The sequence below is a fragment of the Vitis riparia genome, chromosome 16 (genome assembly GCF_004353265.1).
Source record: "Vitis riparia cultivar Riparia Gloire de Montpellier isolate 1030 chromosome 16, EGFV_Vit.rip_1.0, whole genome shotgun sequence".
NCBI classification, from domain to species: Eukaryota; Viridiplantae; Streptophyta; class Magnoliopsida; order Vitales; family Vitaceae; genus Vitis; species Vitis riparia.
Window position 1 is genome coordinate 7191189 of NC_048446.1, and position 13135 is coordinate 7204323.

Below are 13135 nucleotides of genomic sequence, written 5' to 3' on the forward strand. Positions count from 1 at the left end.
CCCATTTCACCATCTACCAAGTAAGTGTAATGGTTGAAGTAGGAATCAAACTTATTGATTTTATTACAAGAAATGGAGTAAACACGTCATTAATTATCGGAGTTATCTATCCAATTATCAATTATTATCCTCTCATTTAAATTTTTTTGTTTAACTACCCAACCTCATGAATTAGCTCTTACAAAAAAAAAAAAAGTTCAAGGGCAGCCATTATTTTAATATTTTTCTGTCCCTACGAAAATCTATTATGGATTACAACTTACAACCCAATGAATTTATTTTGGCAATAATAAGTGCGGTATTGTTGATGATAAAAAAACAATCCCACAATGACCAGACTATTGTTGAAATGTCCATGACTAACAATCGATTTCACTATATTTTCTAAAACTTGTTTTCAAAAATTACTTTAAAATTAAAAAATAAAATAATTTTTTTTAATATTTTATAAAAATAAGGGGTCTGTTAGGTTGGGGTCTTGAGAACTGTTTTCTATTCTTCAAAACAAAAAACACAAAAAGCAAGTTTGGCAAGTGGTTGTTGTCTTGATTCTCGTTGTTCTCTGTGTTTTCAAATCTCCATTTTCAAAAAACAACAAAAAGTTGTTTCCCTTGTTTTTCAGAGAACAAAGAAAAAACGGCATCTCTCCGTGTTTTCAATTTGGTGTTCTCCGTGTTGTCCCTGTGATATTTCCTCCGACACGTCTGCAACCTCCAACACGTCTACTACGAGTCTCTCTACCAGCATGATACCAAGGTGCGATTTGCTCATTTTTTTCTATCAAATCCCTCTCATGGACGCAAATCCTAGGTGCGATTCGCCACCCTAGCTTTGCACTTGTCTAATTTATCATGAAATTTCTGTAGGGCTTTTAATTTTCAAGCATGCTTCTTCTTGGTTACTCTGTTTGGTTTTTGAGAAAATCTGGATTTTTTTCTTGGGGTTTATAAGATTTAGGGATTTTTTTTTTCTCCATAAGGGCAGTGATTCGCAAGTTCTTGGTAGTTCTAGGTCTAAAAACAAAGTACCAGAAATTGAGAAAAAACCAGAAAGAGGGAAAAAGTTTCTGATGTTCATTCTGGAAAATACTGAAAGGTTGTAATGGGTTCTTGTGGTTCTTATTACCTCTATTATGATTGGATCACAGATCAGCTTTCGACCCTACCCTTTAATTTCTGTATACTTACATTATATATAAGAACTGGTAAATGCAATTAATGATTGAACTTAAAATTGCAGTACTGGTAATAATCACTTCTGGATGCATTTCAAAATTAACAAGTATGTAGAATGGAGTTTCTACATTTTTAGATCCAATATTATAGCTCACCTTCCTCCTAACCTAAGCTCTCAATGTAAGTTGATTACATGCTATATATATATATATATGATTCCAATGAATTTGCAACATGAATCAAAACTGAAAAAGACTAAGAATAGTCTACTTACCTCCAGCCATTATAGTCGGTTTCAAAAACTTGATTTCCAAACTCTAATCTCCCTTTTTTTAGATGGTGTTTCTGAAGATAATAATAGTAGCAGACGAGTTCGGGACCATTTTTCATATCTTTATAACCGTGGCTTCCATCATACCACATTGCTCTTGCCACCATGCATGAGCAGTTGCTGGAACGTGCTCCTTAACCATAGCGGAAGAGGGATTGTGGAGGACATGGTCAAAGTGTTGGACCACATCATGAAGTGCTAGACGTGTGAACGTGTATTCAGCTAACATTCTCCTACTTGGTCCACACATTTAACCTAATGTCCTATTTCAGTCCATCAATTATCCCATTAAGTAACAAATACATGAATCATGGCGATAAGTCCTCTATTTAACGAGTGTTACCTTCCATGTATTACAATGTACTCATTTCTTAACATTATACTTTATGTGGCAATATTACTTAATGAATAAACCCTATGTTCATTCTTGGTCCAATGAAGTTGAATTTTCTCAAAATTAAATAAAAGTGCACATCAATATGAGAAAACATCATAATAAGAGTTTGTACAATAGAAACTACATAAGGGAACTAAGTCCCATGTTCACTACATGATCCTTGAATTTCAATGGTGGCATGCCCTTAGTCAAAGAATCAGCGATCATCAATTCAGTGCTAATGTGCTCAATAACCACTTTATTTTCTTTTAACATGTTCTCTTATGGCTAGATACTTAATGTCGATGTGTTTGCTTCGACTTTCACTTTTATTGTTCTTCGCCATAAAGACTGTAGCTGAATTGTCGCAATATATACTCAATGGCCTAGATATTGAATCCATAACTCTAAGCCCGAAAATGGAACTCTTAAGCCATACACCATGTGAAGTAGCCTTAAAACAAGATATGAACTCAGCTTCCATAGTAGAAGTAGCAATCATGGTCTGCTTAACGCTCCTCCAAGATATAGCTCCATCGGCCAATATAAAAATGTATCCAGATGTTGATTTACGTGAATCAACACAACCAGCAAAGTCTGAATCTGAGTAGCCAACAACCTCTAAACTGCTTGTCCGTTTGTACATAAGCTTGCGATCTTTGGTTCCTTGAAGATATCTTATCACTTTCTTTGCAGCTTTCCAATGGTCCTTACCTAGGTTACTCTGATATCGTCCTAACATTCCAACAGCAAATTCAATGTCAGGCCTTGTGCAGACCTGAGCATACATCAGACTTCCAACTGCAGAAGCATATGGAATGTTCTTCATTTGTTCCCTCTCAATATCGTTTTTTGGGCATTGGTCAAGATTGAACCTATCACCCTTCACTATAGGAGAAACACTAGGTGAACAATTCTTCATCCGAAATCTCTCTAAAACTTTATTGATATAGATCTCTTGAGACAAACCTAAGATACCTTGAAATCTGTCTCTATGGATCTTAATGCCAATGACATAAGATGCCTCACCCATATCCTTCATGTCGAAATTTTTAGAGAGGAATTGTTTTACCTCATGAAGTAAATCCTTATCATTGGTTGCAAGTAAGATGTCATCCACGTATAAAACAAGAAAACAAACTTTACTCCCACTGACCTTAAGGTATATGCATTGATCCATAACATTTTCTTCAAAACCAAATGAAGAAATTATGTTATGGAATTTTAAATACCATTGGTAGGATGCTTGTTTTAAACTGTATATGGATTTCTTAAGCTTACAAACCAATTGCTCACCATCACTAGAGGGGAATCCTTTAGGTTGTTTCATGTAAACCTCCTCCTCTAGCTCTCCATTAAGAAATGTTGTTTTCACATCCATTTGTTGCAATTCCAAATCAAAGTGGGCTACTAATGCCAATATAACGCGTAAGGAATCTTTCTTAGATACAGGAGAAAAGGTTTTCGTGTAATCGATTCCTTCTTTCTGAGTGAACCCTTTTTCAACAAGTTTGGCCTTGTATCTCTCAATGTTGCCTAATGGGTCTTTTTTTGTCTTAAAAACCCATTTACAACCAATGGTTTTTGCAGCATTAGGCAACTCAACAAGGTCTCAAACATCGTTGCACTTCATGGAACTCATCTCATCCTTCATGGCATTATACCACAATTCTGATTCTTTACAACTCATGGCTTGTGAAAAAGATTTGGGATCATTTTCGGCTCCTATATTGTAGTCACATTCCTATAGATACACTACATAATCATTAGGAATTGCTGACCTCTTAGTTCGAGTAGACCTTCTTAAGGTTGCACCAATATCTTCTAAGGAAGTATGAGGTTCAACTTGTTGTTCAGAAGTGTCAGGAAACTCCTGATCAACTTGATCTACTAGAATATTGTCAATAGCTTGTGGAACTTCAATGACTGGTTGAACTTCAGCGATTGTTCGTTCTACACCCGATTGTACTTAAGGGGTGTTATGAACAATAAACAATCTATCACTTGAAGTGGAAGGTTGAGACTTTGTATGATCAATATCAGAAACTATGTTTTTGAATTGATCGCTCCCACTGACCAAGTCATATTCAAGAAATTTAGCATTTCTCAATTCCACAATCCTAGTCCTGTGAGATGGATAGTAAAATCTGTACCCCTTAGACTTTTTAGCATATCCAATGAAATACCCACTAATAGTCCTTGGGTCTAGTTTCTTCTCCTATGGATTATAAATTCTCACTTCAGACGAGCATCCCCAAACGTGCATATGTTGCAAACTTGGTTTCCAACATTTCAATAACTCAAATGGCGTATTTGGGACAGCCTTGGTTGAAACTCGGTTTAATATATACACTGTTGTCTTAAGTGCTTCAGTTCACAAGAATTTAGGAAGTTTTGAGCTGCTAAGCATACTCCTCACCATGTCCAATAAAGTTCGGTTTCTTCTTTCTGCTACACCATTTTGGTTTGGAGAACCAGGCATGGTGTATTGGGCAACAATCTCATGTTCTTGAAGAAACTTTGCAAATGGCCCAGGTGATTGTCCATCTTCCAAGTATCTACCATAATATTCTCCACCTCTATCTGATCTCACGATCTCAATTTGTTTACCATATTGTTTCTCTACTTCTGCCTTGAAAACTTTAAAGGCTTCTAAAGCTTCATTTTTATTATGAAGTGTGTAGAGATACATGTATCATGAGAGATCATCTATGAAAAAAATGAAGTATTTCTGACCATGAGAGTCTATGTCAAGACTACATATATCAGTATGTATGATCTCTAGTATGGTAGAACTCCTAGTAGCACCTCTCTTTGACTTGTTGGTCTGCTTTCCCTTAATGTAGTCCACACAAGTCTCAAAGTCGATAAAATCTAGAGTACTAAGTACCCCATCATTCACCAATCTTTTGATTCTATCTATGGAGATATGACCTAATCTCCGGTGCCATAATGTAGAGGAATCCTCATTAACAACACATCTTTTAATGCCAGTTTGGACATGTAATGAATTATGAGTGGTATCATTTTGTAAGAATATGCAATAAAGACCATCAGACAAAATACCATTCCCAACACAATCAGATTTATAAATCAAACTGAAAGATGTTTTTGAAAAATGAAAGGAATATCCAAACGGTACAAGTCTAGAAACTAAAATCAAGTTTCATGAGAAACTTTGTACATAAAATGTCTTTTGCAATTCTAAAGCAAAACCACCATTTAAAGTTAAATAACATGTCCCTATTGCTTCCACATGCGAGCCCATCTTGTTTCCGGATAAGATGAATTGCTCACTTGTCACTGGCTTCCTTAGGTTTTGCATACCTTGCAAGGAATTTGAAATGTGGATTGTAGATCCAAAATCAATCCACCATGTGTTGGTATTTACATTAACCATATTAGATTCATAACAAACAAATGAGGTAGGGTTACCTTTCTTCTCAAGCCATTTCTGAAATTTCAGACATTTCTTCTTCACATGTCCTTTCTTTTTACAGAAAAAACACTTTTCGTCTTTCTTAATGTCAGATTTGGGAGGATTATGTAGCTTCCCTTTCTGACTGGCTTGAGATTTTCCTTTCTTTCCTTTCCTTTGCATCACCAGCATGGCACTTTCTCCCTGTTCCATCAATAACCTTCCTTCCTCTTGAACACACATGGTCATCAATTCATTGATAGACCACTTATCCTTATGTGTGTTGTAAGAGATTTTAAAAGGTCCATACTAAAGCGGAAGAGTGTTAAGGATAAAGTGCACCAAGAAGGATTCAGACATTTCTACCTCAAGCTTTTTCGATTGAGCCACTATGTCCCTCATCTCCATGATGTGTTCGCGTACACCTCTTATACCAGTGAGCTTCAGGGATGTGAACTTCATAATCAGGGTGCTTGCCAAGGCTTTGTCTAAAGTAACGAATTGCTCGTCAATAGCCTTGAGCAATTCGCGGACATTCTCATGTTGCTCGATCAAACCATGTATACTAGCACTAATTTTTGTCTTTATGTACATCACGCTGAGCCGATTAGATTTCTCCCAGCGTTCGTACAATAGTATTTCTTTAGGTGTGCTGGTATCAATGATCTTATGTGGTTCATCTTTCCTTATGGCATAGTCTATGTCCATGCACCCTAATTGAAGAAGAATTCTCTCCTTCCATATCTTAAAGTTATCTCCTCTAAGTTCAGGAACCTCACAACGAATATCAGATATGCTAGGTAAAATTACACTAAAGGATTACAAGCTTATTAAAAATTTGAGGCTTTAATATAAATTCATGCTTTACCAATGTAGAACATGCTTAAAATTGAATCTAATTTTATTAAAAATTGCCTGTAGGCTAAATCTTTAATTCAATCAGATTAATTATCTTTATGATAGACTTTATCAAACTATTTTATTGAATTATGAAATTTATTATGAATATAGTTTGATATTTTCTGTCTATAATCTTTATGATAAACCTATTAAATTAATTCTTCCTAACTCTTGTGGGTAAATTAGGAAAAATTGATTTTAATATTTTATCCTAATTAATTATATAAACATAATGAAAACCCTGTGGGGTAAAATCATCATATTTATATAATTAATTACAATTAATGTCGATAATGTGATCCTTATTTACTTAATATATAATTTTTATATAATTAAGGATGCTGTGGCTATTCCTTAATTATTTAAAAATCATATGATTTCACTAGACATTAAAACTTATATGATATAATTTTAATATATCCAACTAAATTTTATGCAACAATTGCATGCATTAAAAGCTACAACTTTAATTTAGACTACAAACATATAAAACAGTATATAATTATTTATTTTGCATGTATAAAATTTACATGATAATTTAAAAAAAATTAATTTTAAAGGTTTCAGATTATGAATGAGTGCCTAAATACAAATAAATCAATTCCATGCCCAATAAAATTAAAATTAAAATTCAAATCGGGCCAAAAAAGGGTCTAAATTGGCCCAATTTTAACCATCATTCAATGAACCAAAACTTAAAGCCCATAATTTTGTAAAATGGGCTATTGTATGCATTGAGCTTAATGGGCCCAATAACCTCTTATACCAAGGCCCAAATTTCCCATTTAATACATGGCCCAATACTTAATAGAACCCATTCTCTCTCTAGGTTCTAATTTACCGCCACCCTTGTGGATTACTTCATCACCAGCTAGCCATGGAGCCGCCTGCATCAGAGGCATAAAGAGCCTCACGGGTGCCTTCCGGCTACCAACATCACCAGCAAGTAAGTCATCACTGGTAACTTCCAGCCGCTGCGAATAGCGCCTGAACGGCACTCCCAAAGGGCGCCTCTTGCCAGCGCAAAAAGACACCTGAAATGGCGCTGGTATGGCGCCTGAAATGGACTGGTTGCAGCCCCAAAAAATGGACTTTCAATGGTGCTGCATGTGGTGCCTGAATGGGGCTGGTATGGCGCCTGAAATGGACTGGCTACAACCCCAAAAAATGGACTTTCAATGGTGCTGCAAGTGGTGCCTGAACGGGGCTGGTATGGCGCCTGAAATGGTGCTGGTTGCAGCCCCAAAAATGCACTTCCAATGGTGCTGCAAGTGGTGTCTGAACGGGGCTGGTATGGCACCTGAAATGGCACTGGTTGCAGCCCCAAAAATGCACTCCCAATGTGCTGTAAGTGGTGTCTGAACGGGGCTGGTATGGCGCCTGAAATGGCGCTGGTTGCAGCCCCAAAAATGCACTCCTGATGGTGTCTCCAATGGCGCCTTAACAGCGCCGCTGAAGCACCCGAAAATGGCACCTGAATGGCTGCCTGTTGAACGCCTGTAATGGCATTTTCTAAAAGAATTACGCCAACCCCTTTGGATCGCCTCAAGCAGCCATTGTATAAATAATTTAGAGAGATCATAATAACAAGAATTTTCATTCAGAATTAATACAAAACAGAGGTAAGATTTAACATGCTCTGATACCAAATGTAAGTTGATTACATGCTATATATATATATATGATTCCAATGAATTTGCAACATGAATCAAAACTGAAAAAGACTAAGAATAGTCTACTTACCTCCAGCCATTGTAGTCGGTTACAAAAACTTGATTTCCAAACTCTAATCTCCCTTTTTTTAGATGTTGTTTCTGAAGATAATAATAGTAGTAGATGAGTTCGGGACCATTTTTCATATCTTTATAACCGTGGCTTCCATCATACCACATTGCTCTTGCCACCATGCATGAGCAGTTGCTGGAACATGCTCCTTAACCGTAGCGGAAGAGGGATTATGGAGGACGTGGTCAAAGTGTTGGACCACATCATGAAGTGCTGGACGTGTGAACGTGTATTCAGTTAACACTCAATCCATTCTCTTCCAGAGATGTGAGACCCCAATAATTATTAAAAAAACAAAAGTCAACCCATGTTGCAGGCATTTTGGACCTTTGGTTGCTCAGAGTGCTTAGGAATTGATTGCTAAGTCAATTGTTTGGAAGGTCTCATTCTTGGGCAAACACAAGACACTTGATATTAAATTTATATTTTGGCTTTATGTATTATATTAGAGAAGATACATTTTTCAAAATAAAAAATCTATCAACACCATTCTTATATATTTTACAGACATTTTGGCAATAGACTATGGATTATTTGTTTTGTTTTCAAACAACTTTTTTAGCAAATGTGAGAAAGAACCTTCCATCATCAATGAACATCTGTTTCTTCTCACATAAGCATACCTACTAATATTATTGCAATTATTATATGAACTAGCTAGTAATTGAAGTTTTCAAATTTTTAATTGTTTTCTTCAAAATCCATTTGGATTTAATCTTTGCCTATTGCAAGTTGTGTGACTCTCTAAGTGAAAACAGCCAACAGACATAAAATAGAAAGATGTGAAAGTCCATTTAGATGGGCTGGAATTTTCATAACTTTCATCTTGTATTTAATTTATATTGTTTTATTTTGGTGTTTTTCTTCCTCTTTATTGCTGATTTTGATATGGGTTTCTTGTATTTTTTCTGAATTCGATATGGGTTCCAAATTTGGTCTTGAAGTGATATCTCTTGTTCCTTTATCTTGATGTTCACTTGCATTTATCATTATTTTTTTCACTATTCAATATGAGACTTGTTAATTTTCTCCATTTTTTCCCAGTGATTCTCAACTGTATATTTTTTTTTTCTCCATTTTGGTTGATAAAAAACTAAGACTATGAAAAAGGGTAAACACTTTGAAGCCCTTATCTTGCTTTGTAGTTTCCAAAAGATAAAGAAATTGTTTGTCTTTTTCATTTGTTGGATGTTGGATTCAATATTTCAATTTCTCATTGCAGCAACCAAATGGAGAATCATATGTTCTTGCAATTATAAATCTTTTATATTAACATTAGGCTAAGATAGATCACTTTTATGATTTGTTTGAATATTTCCCGGTTTATTAACACATCTTGTAGAGTTCCGTAGGTTTTGAATGACCTCTGCTCTATTTAAAATGATTGTGATTTGTGTTTCATTAATTTGATTTCTCATTTCTTGCAAATGGTCCACTGGTTTTGGACATTCGGTTTTGTATTACTGTGATTTTACAAGTCCTGTTCTTGGTCTAGTTCTTGTAGTGTAACACAAAATGGTTTTTGTCTGTTCCCTTTCTTTGATTTGCAGGTGCTTATAGCATTGGAGTGCTTCACTACAAATTCTTCCTAGACCATTTGTACAACTTCCAAGGGAAGTAGGCCTGACCCAAATATTAACTACACTGTTGGGTTAGGTTCGACTCAATTGTTTGAAGGTGGGCTGACAAGGAGAGAAGGTGTTGTATTTGCTTGTTGAGTCTATCTCCTGCTAGTTTGTGCTTTATTCTTTGCTTGTAGCAACCCAAAAAGTCTCTTGTAGTGATCTGAAATGTACCAATACTTGAATCCTTATTGTTTTTACATTTTTGTTTTAGCTACTAGATTACATCAATGGTTGTTGATGCCTTTTCATTGGATGAAATAAATGATGTCGATGAACATATTTATGAGTCCCTTTATTGCCTCTTTCATTAATTAGACTACAATGAAGCATTCTTCTCATCGTAGTGTGTGCTTTGACGTGGGGGTTCTCATGTAATGACTACTTTTAAAGTGAGTATAAACCAAAGGCATATGCAAAGGGAATGACTACAAGCAATGAAGAACAATGAAGAACAATTAGTCGAAGGATGAGATCAAGAAGTAGTGGTGGACAAATTTGTAGACTTCCATACTGTATGATATACTGGTAAAGTAATCCTTTGTTTAAAAAATATTATAACTCACGCAAATAAATTTCATAATATATAAAATAGTTTTTTTTTATTATTATTAAATGAAGTCTGAATCTAAAAATTATTTATATAATTGCAATATCAAATTAATTAAAGAAAATACTCTTTTAAAAAAAAAAAAAAAAAAACTTCCAAATGTGTTTTTTGTTTTTCTTGTTTTAAAATACTCCTTTTATTAACTCAATCAAACATATATATATATATATATTAGAACAAAAACTGTTTTTAAGAATTTAATTCTAAAACGTAATTTTTGTTTCTAAAAACATCAAAAACTATTCTTAAAAAAAACTATTTTTCTAGAATGGTTTTTAAAAATACTTCCCAAACAAGGCCGATGTTTGACAAATTTTTAAAAACAATTTAAAAAAATGAAAAACAAAAAACTTGTTTGGGTAAGTTGTTTTTAATTTTATTTTTTATTTTTGTTTTGATTTTGTAAGAATATTGTAAATTCAATTTATATAATATAATTTAAATGTAATTCAAATCTTAAAATGAAAATAATTTTATAATTTCCAATAAATTTAAAAAATAAATTTATGGCTTTTAGCAAAACATGAATAAAATATTATAAATTATATTTTTTATAAAAAAAATTATTTTAGTATATATTAGAAAATAATTTTCCTCCAAACCAAACAACACCAAAAGAAAAAGATAATAAGTAGTACCTCATATATTATTATGGAAGGCATTAGAAAATAACCCAGATTTTTGCCTCCAAAGACAGCTTCAAAACCCTACTTTGTCTGCTTCTCCCTTCCGGTTCAAACTTACACCTTCCAACCACCTAAGTGACTGCACCTTGTTCCAATTGTTCCTCAGATAAAACAGACTACTCAAATTACTTTTTGTCCATCCCTTGCACCATTCTCCTCAGCAACCCAGTCTATGCTGTTGGTTCTTACTATTATTTTGAAAGCTTGGATCTATCCTCTTGCCACAAGATTTACAACGCTACGCTCCCAGATGATATAGTTAATGGGGAAAATTATTTTTCCTTAACATGGTCAGAATTGATATGTGGAAACTGCGAAAGAGAAGGTAAGAAACGCAGACTGAAGAGCAATGTTGGCAAAGAACCTGAAACTGAATGTATTGATAAGCCAGAAAAGGTACTATATGAATTCATTCCTCTATAATCAATCTGCTTCCTCTCTGCTATTTCCTGATCATACTACTTACGTTAGCGGTTTCGTTTCTTGCAGATAAATTATATAGGAATTGGATCTTGAAAATATCAAAGCAGAAGGGAAAATAATAACAGAAGAGGGAAGGAAAATATGATTATAAATAAAATATGTATATATATTTTTCTTTTCTTTGACTTTTTGCATTATGTCTGAAAAGCTGGATCATTACTGAGGAAAACGTGAAGCAAGAATTCCCATGGTTGAACTCTTATTTTTATTATTATTTTCTTAACTTAGGATTAGGAAGAGAGAAAAGATTAGTATTTGACTCTTTCAGCATCTATTTAGAAAAACCTTTTCTTCATTTTCTCTTGTTTTTTTTTTTTTTCTGATCACATGCAGCGGTAATCCTCAGTTTCTGTCTTGTGGTGCTTGTAGTCATCGCACTTTATCATGCGTATAGCTCAGACGAATTAGAAAGAGAGAATACAAAAAGGATTGAACAGTTTCTAGAAGACTATAAAGCTCTCAAGCCCTCAAGATACTCCTTTGCTGATATTAAGAAGATTACAAATCATTTCAAGGAAAAATTGGGTCAAGGCAGTTATGGAACTATGTATAAAGGAAAGTTTCTTAGTGACGTTCTTGTTGCAGTCAAAATCCTAAACAATTCAAAAGAAAATGGAGAAGAGTTCATTAATGAAGTGGGAACAATGGGTAGGATCCATCATGCCAATATAGTTCACCTGGTTCGATTTTGTACTGATGGAGTTAAACAAGCTTTAATTTATGAGTTTTTACCAAATGAGTATTTGGAGAAGCATATATTTTCATAATCTATCAAGGACTGTTCACTTAGCTGGGAGAAGCTTCAAAATATTGCTTTAGGCATAGCCAAAGGAATTGAGTATCTTCACCAAGGTTGTGATAAAATAATTCTCCATTTTGATATCAAACCTCATATTATTTTGCTTGATCAAAATTTCAATCCAAAAATCTCTAATTTTGGTCTAGCCAAATTGTGTTCCAAGGAACAAAGTGCAGTTTCACTGATAACAACAAGAGGGACCATGGGCTATATTGCATCAGAAGTATTATCAAGGAACTTTGGAAATGTGTTCTATAAGTCAGATATTTATAGATTTGGAATGTTGCTACTAGAAATGGGAGGAGGAAGGAAGAATATTGAGGTCACAATGGAGAATACAAGCCAAGTATACTTCCCAAAATGAGTTTATAATCAGTTAGATACGGGGGAAGAGGTGTGTATTCGAATTGAGGAAGAGGAAGACATTAAAATTGCAAAGAAGCTAATAATTATGGGACTTTGGTGCATTCAATGGAATCCAATAGATCGGTCTTCTATAAAAGTTGTGAGTCAAATGTTGGAAGCAAGAAACAATTTAACCATGCCACCCAACTCTTTTGCTTCCATAGATTCAACAAGAACAAACGTCAGAAGGCAAAAAAGATCTCTTCAACAAGAGTTGACTGTCATCTCAGAATTAATAGAGTGAAAACTAATTTATCCTTTTTATTATTATGAGCATGCAACCTAGATATTGACCATGTTTTACTCATTCATCAATGTAAGGTTATTGTTGCTATTTAGATAATATTGTTTGTGAGAGAGATTTTTTTTTTTAAACAAAAATATAATAAATGGACAAGAGAATTAATAAGTGGCTTTAAGGGGAACTTATGGATTGGCTTGATATCAAATATACTTCATGGGAAAAATTATCACGATTTGTAAAGAAATAAATGAAAATTGGAGACTTAAATGGTGGATATGCAAGCATGATAACTTATATGTTG

The 13135-nt window shown here is 34.2% G+C and overlaps 1 long non-coding RNA gene across 1 annotated transcript; it reads left to right on the forward strand.

Annotated features, from left to right (window-relative positions):
* Positions 1–629: 629 nt before the first annotated feature.
* Positions 630–9899, forward strand: LOC117932950. Its single transcript, XR_004654263.1, has 2 exons — positions 630–756; positions 9536–9899. It is a non-coding gene; the product is annotated as an uncharacterized LOC117932950 (long non-coding RNA).
* Positions 9900–13135: the final 3236 nt, after the last annotated feature.